Raw genomic sequence first — 20,018 nt, forward strand, 5'->3', positions numbered from 1 at the left:
CTTGCTTTAATGTACATTACCAGCTGCCCTTCATGAGTTGCGTTGTTTAAAATAAAACAGAAGTACCGATGGAGGGCACTTTTCATAAAAATATGTTTGTGTAGCTAAACGGCATGTAATAAAGTTCTCTGATATAACAAACACTGATAACACGTTAACCCTAGGTGTATGTGCCTAGGGTTACATACATTTCCAAACTAACACTTCCAAAACAACACTTCATGTAGATTGCTTTGAATTCACTGAAATAAGAAGCACAACCAGCACAAGGTCATACCCCTTCCATCCCCTCATGCTCAGTCCTCGTGCGTGTATCATCGGTTCCTGGGTGGAGGGGTGGGTGGGCAAGCAGCTCTCGCTCAGGACACTACCTCTCTGCCAGACTACAATCTGAACACAGCATCTCTTCTCGACAGGACTCTAACAAGCCCACATTGTCACTTGACAGTTGAAGATTACGGTGACAGGAAAGGAATTACAGCATTTCCAAAGAAAAAAGGAGCCTATTAACCTGCTGCAGAGCACCGAGATCTTTCCTGTGGCAGAAGGTGCTGTCCCTGCTTAGGAATCACAAAACAATGGAAAAATCTCAGGATTTTTTTGACTGCTTTTATCTGGAGATTTGTCCCAAAGTCATTTCTCAATGTGAAAACAAAAGGACACACAGGACATCACCTGAAAGATGCTGCCTTGTATCTCATTCTACCCCAAAACAAGTACAGTTGAAACATATCACACTTCATTTTTAGGCAGCAGTGTCAGCCTTGGCTTTTTAACTCACTATTCAACCTTAACCTGCTGCAGGAATCAGAACGAACAAGGCTTACTCAGCATCTGTGGCACCCTCCCACTTATTAGCTGCCCAGGTCTTAGTGTGCAAAGCACAGCAGTAGGAACAAATCAACAGTCCTCGCTGAGAGGGAAGCAGCTGAAATACCCATAATGAAAATTCAATGTTGAAAACGTTCTGAACTTATTTTCATTTTTTCAGATTTACTTTGAAAATCATCATCATCATCATCATCATAATCATCATTATTATTATTATTATTATTATTATTATTATTATTATTATTATTATTATTATTATTATTATTATTATTATTATTATTATTATTACCAACCATTTGATTCGATTTTTAAAAGTGATTATAAAACTGAGAATAATGGTGATGATATTGTGTTACCTTCCCCAAGGTGGGCATCAAAGGTAGGAAGTCGTGTATTTAACTAATAAGGCTGCAGATGGGACGCTGGTACCCACATAGCTTCTAAAGTCCACAGTGGGACTCTGGAAAGGATCCAGGTATCCCTCAAGAGGAGAGAGGAGAAAAAAGAATTTCAGCTGTTGCTGCCCTGGTCACTCTGTCAACAAATCAATAAAAGAGCTTCAATATCTACCATGAGAGCTTCAAATTCTGCATCATTTCTGCATCCTCAACAAGCTACTGGTTAGCTTCCCTGTCCTCTGATTTCAGTTCCAGAGAAGAAGAAATTTCTTCCGAACAATTTGACAACACATGGGCAGAATAGGCTTTGCACAAGAATACTATAACTCCTTATCTCCTGCCAGCCGACAGAGATGGTGGAAAGTCTATGGAGAAGTGACTGTGCATCCTAGATGGCAACAATTACAGGCAGTGCTTAGCAAAGACACAGAAAAAATGGTGAAGGATGAAATGCCATGCATGGAAAATTGCAACTACCTTTTCTTACTACCTTAGGTCCCTCATTTTCTCTGCACAATCACTATTACACGACACACAGCGTCAGCGAGGTTTGCATTTGTGGAAGGCCAGGGCTGGAAAAGTGGATTTCAGGCACCGTCTTAGCTGAGGCATGTGGAGCTGGCAGGGGACAGGTATGGGGATGGGGGCTGTCTGTGCTGGGAGCATTCTGGACAGGTACTGTCCTTCTGTCTCATTGCTGTGGGAGCTTTTGCACAGTGCTGCATCTCCTGCTGAAATCCCAGCTCCTCACCTCTCCTCTCCCTTCCCTGGCAGCCTTCGGAGTGCTGGACTTTGTCCGCACGCCTGTTCCCAGGAGCCAGGCAGGTAGGAGCCGATTTGAAGGGCTGTCCAAGGCCACGCCGAGCTGTCAGCATAGTTAGATCATGGCCTTCTATGGCCAAACGCTGTACACATATAGACCATGTGGAACTATCTTTACCACTGAGGTTTATATTTCACTGAATAGATTTCTTCTGAATATCAGAACAAAAAAGAGCAGCTGATGCCAGTATAGCAGAAAGGTAGAGCTTGGTGATAAAACAGCAGTCAGACCTTCATCACTTTACTGCCTATGAGTACTTTTGGTGCTTGTAAAACTGTCCCTGCATCACATCTCCAGACAGAGTTCTCCTAATTCTTCCCAGTGAGGCCAGAAAACATCAGGGCTAGGTTCACAACAGCTCTCTCCAAGCAGTTAAGGAATGAAACGCCAGCATCCTTTTACTCTACTCAGCCCTTCCTCCCTTCTTGTCCACTATCTTTTTGGCTAACTAACTAGTTAGAAGAAAGCCACATTCTGGACAACTTCAGGAATAAGGAAAAGTCCCAGCTTCTTGCAGCAAAGTGCCAGAGTTGCTTATCATCTGGATACACAGAAGAAATACCTGTACAGTATATAAATCACCTGTCATCATCCTCCCTGGAAAATTCATTATTATAATAGTCTAATCATTGTGATATCCAGTGGTATTACTCCCACTAACATTAATCCTGATTAGTTCATCTGCTATTAATGTGGATGTCACAAGTTCTTCCATGTGATTTTCCAGGCTTGTTGTGTGCTTAAGACCATCCTGGTTTCTACTTCGAGGAGAAAAGCTGTTTGTTCATCACCTGTAAGACAGTCAGGCACCAAAGTCCTAGGATTCATTAACTAAGCTGATCCCTTTCCTTAGGTCTCCCAATGTCTTCCTCTTAGTGAAAAAAGTACTTCATATCCCGCCATTGTGCAAACTCCTTGGTGTAGGGGATTTGTGTTTGCATTTTGTTATTTTGTGTACATTCCACAGACCTAAGTGCAACGTCAGTGCTCAACAATTAACAACAACCTGTCCACAACTCTGGAGTCTCAAAATCCATCCAATATGTAGGGTCAGTCTTTTAAAGAGAGGGGAGCAGTTGGGGTTTCCTACATGTGCTATTCTGTGTCTGTGCTCTCCCCTGGACAGCGGAGTGGGACCAGCCTGCAGGCAGGTCCCACGAGCACCAGGCATTTCATGTCAGCCTGTGGCAGGTAGCACAACTGCTGGTGAAAGGCATATTCTCCTGTAGTAACAGGAATGGGGATAACTCTGTCTGCTCAGCCCAGGCATCTTATCAAAGAGCCAAGAGTTTTACTACCAATTCCTTCAATGCTCTTTTACATTTCACTAGCTCTGCCTTAGACATGGCTGGAATATAAAGTATAAATCCACGTGAAGGAGCATCAGCTAACCCATGCTGCCCTCTTCAGGAGCTGCTATTAAATCATTACCAGGGTGGAGCACAACCTTGCTGGAGAGGAAATAATTTGGACAGGTTTTCATAAACAGGCATATCAAGAACTGCATTTTAGCAAAGATAAAGTGCTTCTCAAAAGGAAGGGCTTTTTCTACGGCACTAAACGTGCTCATCTTCGGCTCAGGCTCATAGGACCAAGAATCAGCTTTTCTTCAGGAAGAACATGCACCCAGAAGATGCAAAGGAAGATGAAGAGTAGGGCAGTAGTAGCAGTAGCTATACCCACTGCCTGTAACTGGGGGAGCGAACAGATGGACGGAGATGAAGGGTAGCAAACCCCATACTCTCTGCTTCACATTGTGATGCAGTGGACAGGACACGCATGGGGATTCCCTGATGGCACATGCCATCACACTGACACCACAGTGAGCTCAGCTGCTTGACCACAGTCACAGACTTGAAACACTGGCGCCATCCTAGTTCAACAGAGGACTTTATAGCTCAGGAAGCAAAGCATCCAGTGACAGAGCAGTTGGTCCACACAGTGACAGGAATATGTTGCTCAGGAACCAAAAGGATGGGCATGTCATGCACAGGAGAGCAAGAATGCCAGGAGCCGATGTGCACACGTCTCTGGGGCTTGTCCAGTCATAAACTCCTGAAGTAGAGAAGGAGTGAGTATCAAACAACAGGGATATAGCAATCAAAATGCAAACATTAATAGATCACATGAAGTAGGAACAAAGGAGGATTTTAGCATCACATCAGTATGGAGAAAGACCAGAAAGAAAGTCCTTGAGAGAATTTCAACTAGTTATGTTTCATTAAAGAGCTAGAATTCAGCACAATGAGGCTGTGCTTGAAAGGTGCAACTCCATCTGGGAAGGTCAAGGAAGCACACTGCATGTGCTGCAAAGGCCTGCCAGTAATGCTGTCTCAGTAAAGGGCTTTTAGCTTCTTCCCATTACACAAGAGGAAAAAGCTAGACCCACATCCAAAGCAGCTATCTGGAGGCAAGCTATGGCACATTTCAGAGATCCTGTGTTTATAGTCCAATGATGTTTAAATCTTTTGCTCCCATCTGCCACCCAGGGACATCTTTGCATTTTTCTTTTATTTATCACCAAAGTCTATTCTCATTCCAGCCCACAGAGGCTAGTGAACAGTGTTTCTTTATTTTTCATTCCAGAGGATTATTACTTATGTTGAACCCATTTGTCCCTAACAGAGATGTAAGATGTAGTTCCCTAGGAATTCAGATGTTATTTAAAGTTCTTTTCCAATATCCAATTTGCCTTTTATTTATTTAGGGAGCTATTTCAGCAGGAACCTTGCTATTGAGAGACACCATGACTTGTTTACAGTGCTGGTCCTGAAGGCGGCCAGGAGCTGGGGGAGTCGGGCAGGCGGCAATGTTACAGATTAAAGAAGTAATTACAACAGAGAATACAACACTAAATAAAAGCAAAAATAGCAAAGACAAGGGAGGAAAAGGAAACATAAATTGGGAAAAATACACTGGTGCTTAGGATAATCACAGTGCAGGGACTGAAGCGTGCTCCTGAGCAAGCACTTCCCAGCCAGACATCACCTCACTTCAGAGTAGCTCTCCCCATGCATGTTGTGATCGTGTATGTGGCTGCTAGCCGGGCTGGCATGTCACCTTTCCAGAGGCTATCAGCCAGGCCTGTACTGACGGGATGGCTCCTGGACCACCATTCAGCAGAAGGGCTTGTCTGGCTGCAGCAGAGCATGGGGCTGGTAACTCCCAGCAACAGACACGTGAATTCCTCTGTTGCAGACATGCTGTGCAGCCCTGGGCAAGCCTCTTCACCTTCTCTTCTGTCAAAGGTGCTGGGTGACAGTGACACTCCCCTTCTCACTGTCTCACAAGAAAGTGATACACTTGTGACCATCTGAAGCTGCTTTGAGCCAGCCTAACAGGAGAAGAAGGACTGAACAAAATCTTGCAGTCAGGCATTCCCAGGCCCTCTTGCAATACAGCTCACAGCCAGACATGCAGCAAGGAAAGGGACTGGACTCGGTCAGGTACCAGGGGCTGAGCAGCCTCATTCACATGCAACTTCTCTGGAAATACAGCTCCTTGTGCGGAGAACTAGCCAGGTCCCTGTGCACAGCACCACACTGCCAACCGGACACTCCCTCTGCAGCACTTGCTTGGCAGCACCAAAAAACTGCATTCTCCTTAACTGTAGGGGCTTCTGAACAAGCATTAAGAAGGTACATCCATGCCCCAGATACAAAGTAGCTGCTAATTATTCCCGTTGCTGTTAGTTTCCTTTGGTCTCACTCTCTGATCATTTAATGGGAAATAGATTATGCAATAATTGAATGTTGGAACCAGCAGACCCCCCTCCCCCAGCAGGGGATACACATTATTTACCCATAAAAAATATTCCAAGGGTTATTACCATGTAAACTGTGATTAATTAAATTCACGGGAATTATTTCTGAGGCATGTAAATGGGAAGATTCCTGCAGAGGAAAAGCTGGGGAGCTGGCTCCATCCTGACAGCAACAAAGCCATGGAGTGAGAGGAAGCCCTGAACTTACCCCCATGACTCTTGTGCTACACAGTGAGCAACAAAGTGTGCAAAGGAATGGGAACGGTGGAGACTAGAGTCAGTGTCTGCTTAACCCATTCAAAATTTCCATCTAGAAAGGCTACAATCTCCTAACCATCCTTTGTGCCAGCAGGCTGCCATCCCCTTGCACAGGCATTAAGATCACTCACCAAAAAGTGCATAGACTTAGATCACCATCCACTGCACTGAAGCCTCCATAAACATTCCCAGGGCCTCACTGACTGTCTCACAGAGAACTCAGAATGGATCTTAGATGCTGACTGAATCTCTTCGTCCCCTTTCTTCCTCCACCCCAATCAATCAGCAAAACATCACCAGATCAGGGGCTGGCCTACCGATCTCCAGTGGAATCTGACATCCACGCAACAAGGCACTTGTCTCCTGCCTTTAGATCTGACTTCTGTTGCTGGCAATACAACTTCCACTGCAAGAACCAAACACATCGCAGCCTAAGGTTGCAGTTATCTCTGACGAGCCAGAGGGAAATTTTAGAGGTAAATAAAACAACAGTAAAAAATATTGGCCCTAGGTGTATAAACCTACATCATATGCAATTCCTTACCTAAAATGTGTCAAATTTAAGATAACATAGACATGTAAGAGTGGCCACATGAGTTCCAACCTAAAGTCCGTTCAGCCCAAGATCCTGCTTTTGGCAACAGACAGGAGAAGAATGTCTAGAAAAGAATATAAGAATTAAGAAAGCATGTAGCAGCACATCCCCAGCCTCTGGTGATGTGCATACAGTTTGGAAACTTTCTGAGTCAGAGTGGGTCTTTGGTATTTAATATTCACAGATGGATTTTTCTTCCACAATTTTATGCTTTCGTTTTTCTAAACTTTTAGCACCTACAACATCCTGGTGCAAGGAGTTCCACAGCTCCAGTATGCAGAGTGTGAATAAGTATCTCCCTTTTTTTTTTTGCTTTAACACATGTATTGTCATGCCCTTCCCTCCATGTCCAGCTCCTTCATGAAGAGAGGCAGTGAACAATCGTTCCTTCCTTATCCTTCCTATTCCACATGATTTTATACACATGTTCCATTTAATAATCTCTTTTCCAAGGCAAAGCTCTCCTTATAAAGAAGCCATTCCAGATCTCTGATCATCTTTGTCTCTCTTGTCTAACATTTTCTAGTGCAATTCTTTGCTTTCTGAAATGGGGGGACAGCACTGCATAGAGTATTCAAGGTGTGCAACATCAGGAATTCATGCAAGAACATAATCCTGTTACCTGTTTTGTTCCTTCTCCAAGAACTCCTAACATGTTATTTACTTTCATGACTGAGTGCTATGCCAGCATTTCCATACAAGTATTTATTACAATCCCAGGTCTCATTCATGACTTAACAATCACCTCTGTACTCATCACTGTACACAAAAATTAGGATTGTTTCTCCTTCTGCTCATCACTTTCTGTTTCTCTACACTGAATTACATCAGGTCAGTCACCCACTATATAGAAGAGTTTCCACAGCGCTCTGCGGTGAACTCCTATTTTTACTACCTTGAATAGCTGAGAATTGTCAGCAAACATAGTCATTGTTCATCCTTTTCTCCAGACCATGTATGAGTATGTCGAACAGCTGAAGCATGGATCCATTCCACAGGATTCCTCTGGTGACCTCCCTTCACTGTGAAAACTGGCCATTTACTCCTATACGCTTTTTAAGTTATACGTCCATCTGGGGACCTGTCCTCTCATCCCATAGCTCCTTGCTTTATTTAGAAGTCTTTCACAAGGGACCTTGCTGAATTCTTTTTGGAAATCCAAGCAAAATATATAAATCTAGTTCTTCAGTCCCACATGTTTGCTGCCTCCTCCAGAGAACTCCAAGAGATCTGTGAGACATGCCTTTCTCTACAGGAGTCCTAAGTCTCCAGTGTGCCACATTTACTCAGGTGCTACTGACTTATGCATTCCTAAAAGAACAAGATTCCTCCCGCACCCCATGCTGTCTCCAGGTTTTCCCTGATTAGGTTACAAAGACCGGTGCACAGGGAGTTTTCCCAAGTGGTAGCATTGACATACCCTGGGAATATTCAGTCAAACGTTCCCATGAAATCCTGCCTGAAGCTGCACTGAGCAGCACGGGACAGCTGGGAGAGGTGCCCCCGCTGCAGAGGTGTGTATCAGAAAGGTCAGAGGTGGTGCAATGAGGGGAAGGTGAGCACTCTCATCCCATTTGCATGATGGTGCTCCTTTTCCAGGGGCACAGGAAAGCTCCCTGGCTCTAGGGTGCCCGTCTGCAGCTCTGCCATTGGCAATGGGCTGCTCATCTGTGTCCACTCACAGCTCTTAACATGTCCTGCCACAGGGACTCCTAAAACCAGCTTCAAAACAAGCGGTTTGGTTCCACACTCAGAATAGCTGCACAGGTGCAGCAGACGGCAGACTGAAAGAGCACGTGTAACTTGGGAGCCATTTGTCACAGACTTTGTTTAATTTCTTAGAGTGAAGAAGACAGAAGAATATAGGATTAATCACTTTAAATTCTATATAGTGACAAACCAGCAAGTGCATTTAACAACCAAAATATACTTTATAGACAGTAATGGATACTGTTAAAGTGTAACCTGGTATTTGGATTATCAAAGGCAGAGTCTATCAATTTTTGCTTTTGTATTAAAGTTGTTTTTTCCATCTGTTGAAAGTGGCTCTTTGTGATTTCACAGGGCATTACACTTTATGTGTCTCATTTGCTGCACCCAAAGGAATTTCATTCTGCTACATTAAAAAATACCTTGGGACGCTGGCTATGCTTTTAACTTCCCAGAACACGCTGTTCCATGTCTGTCTCCATCCCAGCAGTTACCTTCTTTGAATGTCTAATTTATACATACATACATGTATATAATGTAATTCACATGTCATATTGCCTTTTCACAGCGAGGATTCTGTCTCTATCCTGTTGTGCCAAATCCATGGTGAGCAGCCCAGCTTCTAGCACACTTGTCTGGAAGGGATACCCCTGATCTCTGAAGCACACTTAGATCTGTGTAAGTGCGCTTTTGCTTTCCTGTGCACTACACACAGATGGAGAAACCGGACACTACATCAAAGTTCATTTTGCTGCAGATGTCATACAGATACATACTGCACACACAGATACACGTGGGTATGCTTTCACTTCCATGTTAATCTTACTTTTTTCTTTTAAGGTAAAGTACAGGTCACTCTAGCTGAGTGTTACCATGCCAAAGCAGGACTACGTCTTAGTAGAGGATCATCCCAATCGTATCACCATGACTACCATCCATTACAAGTACCATCACAAAACCCATTTCCAAATGCATCATCTATCCTTCCTTTAAAACCACGACAACCAAACACCAGCAATTTTGCCTCAGTAGTAAGCCTGGTCTCCCATTTGTCCCAAGCTCTCAATGTCTCTAGCTCCCTGCACGCTTGCCCTTCCCGTTATTGTCAGTATATTGTATTGGCTCAGGTCTTGCTGTCATTAGATCCTTATTCTGAAGGACCTTGCTACAAAGTAAATTTGGAGAAAGCTTAGTGTCTTGCTGAATCTAAGCTTCCTACTGGGTCTTCCCCAGCAGCATTATCGCTTCACAAAGCTGTTAACGGGAACTGATGGTTTACCTTGGCAGGTGGTTTGAACCTGCTGTGCAACACACACTGGCAAAAGCAGAGAAGGGGCTAGGTCCTGCACAGTTGGGCGATCTGGTGGCCTACCTTTTTAGAGCACCACTATAGTCCACGGTTTCCAAACACAAGCTGTGTGTAAAGCATAGCTCGGTGACTCATTGTGAAATGCAGCCCACTCCCACGATGATGCATATTACATTCCTTTTAAAATCATTACGAGAGAATTTCCAGGGCAGAGGAAGCTGCACAGCATTTTCATGGTTTGTTATGACATGAAGGGATCCAGAGTGCATGCTGCTTCTCCTATCTTCACTGCAGTGACCCAGAAAGTTCTCTTCCGCAAGAGCTCCAGCCTGCTTGAACTAGAGAGTTGCTCACAAATAAATGGAGGATGTTCCTTCTCAGAATGTGGATGAAAACACATTCTTTCTTTACTTTTCTATTAATTCTCCTCACCGTGGCAAGTAGCTGCTCATTTCCAGAGCACAACAGGAACATGACCTGACTTTGCAGGATGCCAAGCACTTCTGCCCTGGCCAGCCTCTCTGAATGCTCTGTGAGGAGCTTTGCTACCACCGGCACCATACAAGGTGGGTCCACAGCTGCTCAAGAAGAGTCAAAACCAAAATTCCACTCTCTACCAAGTGCAACATCTTGGAACGATGAGGCAGCAGAGCAGCAGGGACTTCTGCCACTGCAGCAAGGCTCCATCTACAATCTGCCCGTATGGAGAAACAAAAAAAACCTTTCCAGTCTGAGAAGAATGACAGAGAACAATGCTCAGAAGCAGCCCTTCATTCCTGCTGGGCACACACAGAGCCACAACAGAGTGGAGCTTCAGTTTTTCTGCCACAATTCAAGCAGTGACACCAAGCTACATACAAAACAGAGATGCTGGGCATCACAGTCAAAACTGAGAAGTCTGAGCTTGATGTGCTTCTCTCCTGCATTTTCTCGCAACCTCCAATATTATTTCAGTGACGCACAACACCAGAGAATATAATTGCTGTAGTGATTACTTACAGCCATTACATTAAGCTTTAAAATGCTCCTTTCAAATTGAACAATGTTTTTTCAAAGTCAACAGCTGGTTCACAGCTTGAAAGCAACAGTTAAGATAAATTAAATAAAAAGGGTAATAAAATCACAGACTAAATTTAATTTCTGAAGCACATGCAAACTCCAGCAAAGCCTTTAAAATATCTTTTAAAAACATCCACAGAATAAAAAGTCAATACAACCAACAATTATACTGTGCTCATTAATAAGAACGTGATGTATGAACACAAATAACTGTGTATACTTCTAAATATACTTACAAGAGAGCACAAGAACAAATTCATGCAGCATTTATAGCCCTAGTCTGGGGGTATATCAAACAGAAGTTTCAAATGAGATTTGTAAATCTTAGGAGGAATTAAAAAAATGTTTATATATATATTCTTCCTCTTAATGTACATATATATATATAAAGTGTGGTTAATGAAAATGACACTTCCCTACCCTTAGGATAAAAAGGTGATCTGGTGTGCACTCAAGATCAGTACAATGCCAGGAGCCTTTATCAGCTCTTGAAAGGCACTACTGGAATGACAGGCAAGACTTACATCTCTAGAGTGTACGACTTCATTTAAATGCCAAGAGACTTTTCTCTGGCCTGATCTGTTTGCCATTGGGAAAACACTATTCAGAATTCAAATGGCCTCTGCTTGGCCTCTGCTTGGCTAGCAATGAAGCGTGCCGAAGCTACACATCCATTCGAATGAGGCAGAGAAACGTAAAGGAGCCATGCCCTGGCTTTCTTCTGCACTTCTGCCAGAAAAGTTTTCCACCTACCACACCATTCCAAACAGGTCGACTAGCAAGCAAGATGTCTCTTTGCCTCCATCCTTTATATTGTTGATTGGCTCTTCAGCATTTTACATCCTATCACACTTGAAAAAGAAAATGATGCAAGAATCAAGAATAAATATTCCACCTTCTTTATCACAACTGAGTTATTTGCCATTTCAGAAAGGCCGTTTCTCATCAATGCTCATTAGCAAGAAGAAATATCCCAAATCAGTTTTCCTTGTAAATCTTTCCAGTAGGCAGACAGATTTGGTGTCACAGTTCTACAACACACGTATATGAGACAGGTATATTGCAGCAGACAGGTATATTCTCTGAGTTACACACCATTTTCCTTCCTTCCTTGGTGTCCATCCCTTGCCAACAGCAATAGGGACTATGACAGAAAGAAGAGATTAGCCAGCCACTTGCTCTAGAAGTCACTGGGACTACCTGTGTAGTAAAAACTGCACTAAGTACACATCCAGAAGAATGAGATGAATACGTAAAAGAGGATGTACCTCATTACTTTTAAGGAGAGGCATCTCTGTGAAGGTGGATTACACCAAATATTTTCCTAGACTTAGTGCACAAGCAAGATTTTGGCAGGCACTCAGAACAAGAGGACATGTTGGCATATATTCAATATGTGATTCACCTCATATACATTTATCCGCCGAAAATGCAAGAAGGTCATCTAAGCCAGTTTTTTAGCTTCCTTCTGTAGCCTGAGAGAAACAGACACCCACAGAGAGCAATTTATTCCACTTGCTTGCCTACCATAAGTATCCCATCTCAGGCTGGGATGGATCTCTCTCTCTCAAAAAACTCAAGAGAGCCCAGAGGATCGGCTTAGGCTGGACACCTAGTGGAATGTGGCCTAGTCTAAAATTAAATCTCCTACCTAGGGTCCAACAGAAAGAGTACTGACTGCTGTAAAGATCTTTTTAAAGATTTGTTGTAAAGATTTTTTGTTTCTTTTAATGTTGAAGGAGCTGTCTGAACATGTTTGCAAATATGAAGGAGATACAAGTTGATACAAGCAAAAAAAAGAAATTACTAAATTTTAAAAATAGTCTAACTTACATAATTTCCATCCAGCAAAGGTAACTAAGGCTACATATGTAAGCAATACTAATACTGACTATGTCTCAGTTGCATCTCAGAACTGACACATATGTACCAGATGGATGTTACATAATGTTTTTGGAAAAATAAGCATTTTCCAGTGATTTCTGAAAGTAGAACTGGGTGTGCTGTTATAGCCTGCTCCAGAAAGAACATTGTGTGTCCTACACACACTGCAATGAAATACATTCCAAAGTGCCATGCAAAATGTCACCTTATCTCACTTAAAGTTATTCCATCTAGTAATATCAGAGAAATTATGACAATATGTTGTTCTACATGAAAGTACATGACAGCGCTATTTGTGAGACCTGGCAGCTGCCACTCTCGGCAGAGCAGATGGCAGTGATAAAAACACAATACAGGGAACAGGTTGATAAAGACATATCCGTCATTACACTTTCGCTGTACAATTACGCTCAACTCCAAGATACAATAGAAATGCACGGCTGTGTCACTCTCGAGCAGGAAGACCTTGCTTATCTGAGGAAAATAACTCTTGTATAACAATTAATTCTGTACATATTATTAATCAGAATCATTCATCTCCTGTCCACAGGAGCAGAAAAGGCAGCCAGGAAAGACATCCAAAGTCTTTGAAGTCTTATGTGTTCATATTTTTCTTCTTGCAGAGGGAGAGACAACCATTCATCCCCTGTAATGGAAAATCAGAGTCAGCCATGATAACAAACACTTTCATGGCAATCATCAATTTACTTCCATCTAAGGACAGAGGGCATGTTACCTCCCATTTTCACTTGTTTTTTTTCCTTTTTTTGGGGGGGGTGGGGGCAGGCATTAAATGAGTATAATGCTCACGGAAGGTACCGCCAGCCACTCCTGCAAGCAGAAACATAGAATCATAGAATCATAGAATCATTAAGGTTGGAAAAGACCCTTAAGATCATCGAGTCCAAGGCACACACGGCAGGGCAGCAGCAGTACCAGCCCTTCCTCCCCTTCATCCCTGCCCCAGGAAGAGAGGCCATTGCTAACACTGACAGGCACTTCTCTGCTGCGATGGCCAGTAAAGGCGTACACCGCCCAGGCCAACACGAGAGCATCTTCCTGATGCAGACGGCTGGAGGGGAATTGATTGCCCTTATCTCATAGAAACACCACAATCGTAAGCAGCAGTCACTACCAGCATGGAGCCAGTAACCCTGACGTGGCAGAGCTTCAGGTGCCCTCCGCAGCGCAGCGGCTGGACAGCAGTCCTGCAGGGAGACCGTCAGAGCACCAACGTCAACCTCAACAGCTTTTTCTCACTTTGCAGAATGAAGAATCTACAGATGCCAGTTCGGCTTAGATCAACCACTGGGAATACTGATTCAGAGCACAAGGATGCTAAATAATATTCATAGACTGTTAACTCCATTAAGACACTTGGTTATAGTAAGGCTTTCTTTTTAAATGAGCAAACTACTAATAAAATCAATGAGAATTCTAAGTTCTGGCTGAAAATCTGTTAGCTTTTGTAACAGAGAATCTAGACCTGGGGCAAGAACATAAAATGCATATATAATATTTACTTTAAAATATCACCTCCAACCATGATACTTTTTAAATGTTGATTCCATCCTTGCTTATTAAGTAATCAGATTAATTAACCTTGCAGGACATGTGTGCTAGTTTTGAAATGCCTGTAAAATAAACAATAAGAGTGTTTTTAGCACTATATATGTTCTCACAAGACGTTAGTGGAGACCACTTGTATTTTCCAAGATAAACAAAATTAATCTCTAACAACACAATAATTAATGATATGCAATGTAAGACTAATGTACTGGTAATTAACATGCTAAAATATAACATGGCTGATACACAACCAATAGATACAGCTAAATGCATATATAACTGAAATAGTTAGGAATAAAGATTAGCAGGTTTTAAACCTTTGTGTGGTCAGAGAAAGAGCTGCTTTCCTAGGACAACAGTGCTCATATCTGTCACTCATTTTGCTTCTACTAGAACAAAAGACAGTAAGCCTGATAATAACCTGTTAATATATCCTACTTGCAATTCTTATATAAGATTGGCTATACTAATACACTTAAATCTTGTGTCATATGTGCAAGCATACATTATATCCTGATACAATATCAAAAATTTGAGTTAGTTTAGCAAACAAATAATTAAAACTGGCATCTAACTAGTTCATTTTATGTAACAGTATACAAGCCTAATAAAGAGCGCAGAGTTGACAAGAGATGGAACCCCCGAAGATGGTTATGAGGTATAAATTACCAGAAGATATTATTCAGCTGCCCTATCGCACTCCTGCAGCACTCGGAACTCGGCACTTCCCATGGAAGGCAGCAACACGAATCTTAAAGGCAACTGCCTATCCTAATACACGAAGGGAATTAGTCCTGTGATGGTTTGAGAAGTGAAGTTAATTTATACCAGAAGCTTGACAGCCCCTAACTCCAATTCACAACCGCAATTATTATTCATCATAAAAATACATGGTTGTTAAAAATGTGGCTGCAAACCTTGGATCTCTGCAAGGCCCACCTCACCCCCCATCCCCTGAACTGGATAGGCCTCATCTTGCAGGTTGTTTTTGAACTTTTATGCTTTCCACTTGCAAAGACATCAAGAAATTCTGGATCTATGCTCGCCTGATGTGACTACAGAGTCCTTTTCTTTAATAGCCCACTACAGTTACTGCTAGACCCTCTTTCCTTTGTACAAATAATTGGACAAATAATACCATTTATAGACTAATGTGTTTTAGGGTCCCACCTTTACATACCATAGCAACATAATTTATGCCAGCCTAATGGCAAACTAGAGTGTAAGCTTAATAAGATGTATATAGAATTAATATTTCTGAAGATACAGGATTTATAAAATATTGTGACAGCCGTCAAAATGTTAGGAAATGTTATAAAAGTTTTAATGTAACTTCCACGGTTTCACCTTGGTTTACCTTTAGCTTTAAAAAATGAGAAGGAGATATATCAAGAAGGTAAATTTTTCATTTTTTGTCATAAATTTGTTTTTATTCAAGAGCAACTGCAGTAACTCTGATGAGCACAGTGTAAATTCCAGCTTAGGAAACCATCACCACCAAAAGTCACAGCGGAAGGAAACACTAATTCTCAGGACAGGCTTTCCCCATCAAGCTGCAACGACCACTTCAGGGCTGGGCTCATCAACTGTCAGGATAAGGGCAAGAAGTTCCACAGAAAGCATCTTCTGATGACTCTTTCGCAAAGCACAGGTAATGACGAAAACAGATCACCACCCTTGGTAATTCCAGAGTGCTACACTGCCAAAAGGGACACGGAGTTCCTGAGGAGCTGAGTGGCAGCCTGAAGTCCTCAGGAGATGGAAAACCTTTGGTGCTGCTGTTGTGCTCCTGCCGTGATCATCCAAGAAATTACTCAGTATAAGAACACACCTCCAAAGAGCACCAGAAAGGACTGGAGTCACAGCGCACCTGGGATTTGAGACAAGGTGGTCCAACAGCCGAGTTTCCTCACACTCGGATCCCTTTTTGCCCATTCTGCTAATATATATGAGAGACAAATGATGGAAGCCACCAGAGAGAGCTGCCACGCTTTGCATGCCATTGCTCATGCTGGCCGAGCACTGCGAAAGTGCGAGAATGAGACCCAGGATGCTCTCCATAAACTCCCTTGCATGGCTATTTGTGACGCGGTGGTGGAGAGGGTTTCATCTTTAATAAAAACTCCAGAGAAAGTCAACCCATCTGACGCTATTTTGCCCATCAGCAGCGCAAGTAATTTATAAGTCACTACTTCGGTTTATATATTTGGGGCATCTGTTTAGTTTTTATTACTTCTGGCCTTGGCTCCCACACTCCTTCACAGATCAAATAACTGCTTTCCCTATTCACTAATTCCAACAGCTGGTTATTACTCACCAGACTCCTGCTATACTCGCCTGGGGAGGAATCATAAATAAATGTGTACAAGCAAGCAGATGCTGTCATTTTAAAAATTGATCCACCTAGTAAAAATGTCCTACTTAGGACTCAAGTGGTGAATCACTGAGCATGTGTCTTGATCTCATTTTAATAAAATCCAAAAACAATCGCGGGACTTTGTTCATTAATTCAAATTAGTAAATGAAGAAAGAGTGTTATAAAAGAGAATATTACTACAAATAAATAATTAAATTCTGAACAGGCCAAACACCTGCTCATTCCAATGAAGACAATGGCAAGATAAGATACAAAGAATTTCTTTTATATATATATTTGGTGTAACTAATCACTTTTCCACCAGTGGCAGACAAGGTATCATCAAGTAACCGTGGGTCCTGGAAATCTATGACTGTAAACAGAAGAGAGAAATACATATGGTTTATCAGACTTTATTATCTCTCTTAATTGCGTGTCTGTTTATTTTGGTTTTTTTAAATAGGTAATTTCTTTCTGAATGTCAGTGCTAAGAGAAAGTGAGCTGCCTGGAGCATATTTAAAAAACACACAGAATATAAAAGAGAACAAAGAGTGCTTTGCAGAGTATACTGCAGGAAGCAGCAGGGAAAAAGTCTTGGTACCAACTTCTCTTCCATGTTTTAAAAGGGACATGTTTCTGCAAGGTTAGGCAGTTTGGCTGCCAAAATCTTTAAAAAATTTACTTCTGATGAAAGCAGCACAAGTTTCAGTGGTGGTGCTATAATCCACAGGGAAATGGGACTCTTTTTCACATCAATTTCTGCAGGTTACACAGATGACAATAATTGTTCGTTGGCAGCAGGAATTAAATTATCTCTTGTTGACTTAGAATGGAAATGTCCAGCACTGAAGTCACCCACTTCCTTGGTCAGACAGCTCACAACAAAAAATATCTGCATTAGCTTACAGACATTTCAAAACTAGTACGCATGTACTGCAAGGTTAATTACTCTGATAGCAAAACTTCCCAATTCAGCTTTTGCAAATCTGTTTTTTTCCAATAAAGACAATTTCAACCAAATTGCTTAGATGCAGTATATTATGGATTTTAGTGGGTTTTCCTCCTAGACTAAAGGCCAAACACACTACAAGACTTAATACACACCTGAAAACCTACCTTCATTAGCTTAGCAGAGACACAGCTCAGCCCCTTCAAGACTATTGATGCTATATCAGCATTCAAACCATTGTACCAAAAGATGACTGACTAGAAATAATTGTCTTCCAGTGTATGCTCAAAGAGAAACACTGAACCTCCCTGAATACCCCAAAACTAAAATCTACTCCCAATTGGTTCTTCACCTACAGTATAACCGATAAAGCTTATCACAGCCTTAATGCCCCACCAATGCGCTAGAGATTACGTGTTCAGAACTTGGTGTTATTTAAAATACCAGAAAGAAATCCAAATCTTCAAAATGTAATTTGTGAAAATATTCCTAATATTTAAACTAGGAAAGCTATGATCTAGCGAGAATTGTATTAATCAACTTAAAGAGGAATAAAGTTAATATAAATGGCAATAATAATCGGACAGTCCATAAGCACAAGACTAGCAACACTTGCTAGCATCATAAATTACAACTACTGAACACAGGGTCTAACAAGAAGCTTTCCTTGCCAGTTAAATACTTTCTCCTATAGCAGCATATATTAACATTTAGCAATCAAGGAGGAGAAAATTCTAGATGAAGGTGCTAAAATCACACAGTCACAGGACGAATTTAAGGTGCCAAGAGAAAGGCAGTTAGAAGACAGAGAATAGATGGGCCAGCGTGATAAGCCAATGAAGCAAGTCTAAAGTGTGACAGAAGAAGAGGAAGTCATTCAAACAAGACAGCTGGGGAATGGGGCAGAGGAGAGTCACAAGCAGCAGCAGCAGTGACAGGAGGACTCAAATCAACTCTTTTTTTCCGAAAGCACTAGTGACTGAGCATAGGACAAAGAAGAATGAGTGTTCTCTTAGTATGAAAGGTGATGATTTTAACTTTTTCTGTAAACATAAGATTTTGCATGTAGTCTGAAGATTTCAACCCCAGACAACCAACACTTTTAAAATTTTTCATGAGTTACAAATTCCTCATTTCTTGTTATGTTGCTTTAGGTTTTGGTTCGTGATGTTAAGACATTCCTCAGAGTTGCTGAATTTTAAGTAAAATAATATTTTCTTTGCAATCAAGTATTAAGTACTGAGAACATGCTTGGGGCACATTATCAAAGCAAGCTGCGGCTGAAAGATGCCATGCAAAGCATATTAGAAGATTGAGGTGCATATTCCACACAGGAAGCACGTCTTAAACACAGACTAAAAACACACAGCATAAACCACCAAAAGGACATTGCCTCACAGCAGTGTTCATCCCTGATGCTTCTAGGCTCCTCTCCCAGATCAGCATGCAAGGTCCCAGGTAGGCTTTCTTTCTAATACAACATTGATTAGAGTATCTCCCAGTCTTCCAGGAGTCATCTACTTGTTAATAGCTGTCCCACTTTTGGAACAGAGATATTTCTGGAGTGAAATCTAAGCTATCTTCCTCATACCATCACTGTATGGTTAACATGTAAAGCTACAGTAGAAAGAAAACTAGGTTGGATGTATACGTTTCCCTTCAATGCAAACAGCTGCATCAATCATACAGTTACTAAATTCCAGTAGACTTGCAGGTCAAGGGCCCAAATGACCATATGTAGTCGGAGTTTTGGTGATATTACACTGCCCATGGAGACCTGGGCTACAGTTTCACAGAGCCTTTAGCCCAGCAAAAAACCAGCAATGCCACCAAAAGGAATCGCTCCACTTTCTTCACCCACTTAAGCCCCCTACCGCCCCCTTCGTTACATCTGCAAAAGAATACACAGTTACGTGATGAGCCAGGTGATGAGACTGATCTGGGCTAAAACTAACCTAAGAAAATGAGTATTTTTTAATCTAGAAGGGGTTTCCATTCCAGTTTGTTATGCACCTGCATGAAGACTTGTAGCAGCCTAAGGGGCGCAAATGCAAGAAAGCACGGCCTGGCAGGAGCAGGACGGCTCCCTCCATCAGCGGCACCCTGGCGCACCGGCCTACAGCAGCCAAGAAACTCTCAGTTATTAAAACGTGCTCTGAAAAATACCACGAAGAGCAGCGCAAAGGAAAGCCTGCACCTGTACCATCTCCGCTGCCGGCAGCAACCGGGAAGGAGCAAGTATGAGACAAAGGCAACCACACCCGGCACCAGCCCGCCGCCGCCACCGGCCCCGCTGCCGGGCAGCCAGGACCCGCGGAGGCCCCGCCGCGGCAGCGGCCGAAGCCAGCGGCGGCCCCGCAGGGCCCCCACCCGCGGCGGAGGAGGGGAGCGCGCGTGTGCGGGCGGCGGGGGCCCCGGGGCGGCCCGCCTCGGCCGTCATTCCCGAGGCAGCCCCGCTCTCGCCACGCGACGCCAACACGACCTCCGCGGCGCACGGCAGCGGCCCCGCAAGC

General features: G+C 42.7%; 1 long non-coding RNA gene across 1 annotated transcript; it reads right to left on the minus strand.

The window, feature by feature from the left end:
* Nucleotides 1-10,885: 10,885 nt before the first annotated feature.
* LOC148052067 (uncharacterized) lies at nucleotides 10,886-19,981 on the minus strand. The gene is made up of 3 exons (XR_015699136.1): nucleotides 19,519-19,981; nucleotides 13,367-13,461; nucleotides 10,886-13,276 (listed from the first exon to the last, which is right to left on the minus strand). It is a non-coding gene; the product is annotated as an uncharacterized LOC148052067 (long non-coding RNA).
* Between the last annotated feature and the right edge of the window lie 37 nt (nucleotides 19,982-20,018).

Source organism: Nipponia nippon, unplaced genomic scaffold, assembly GCF_047370975.1.
Source record: "Nipponia nippon isolate SJK-2023a ecotype South Korea unplaced genomic scaffold, ASM4737097v1 scaffold_5, whole genome shotgun sequence".
Lineage (NCBI taxonomy): Eukaryota > Metazoa > Chordata > Aves > Pelecaniformes > Threskiornithidae > Nipponia > Nipponia nippon.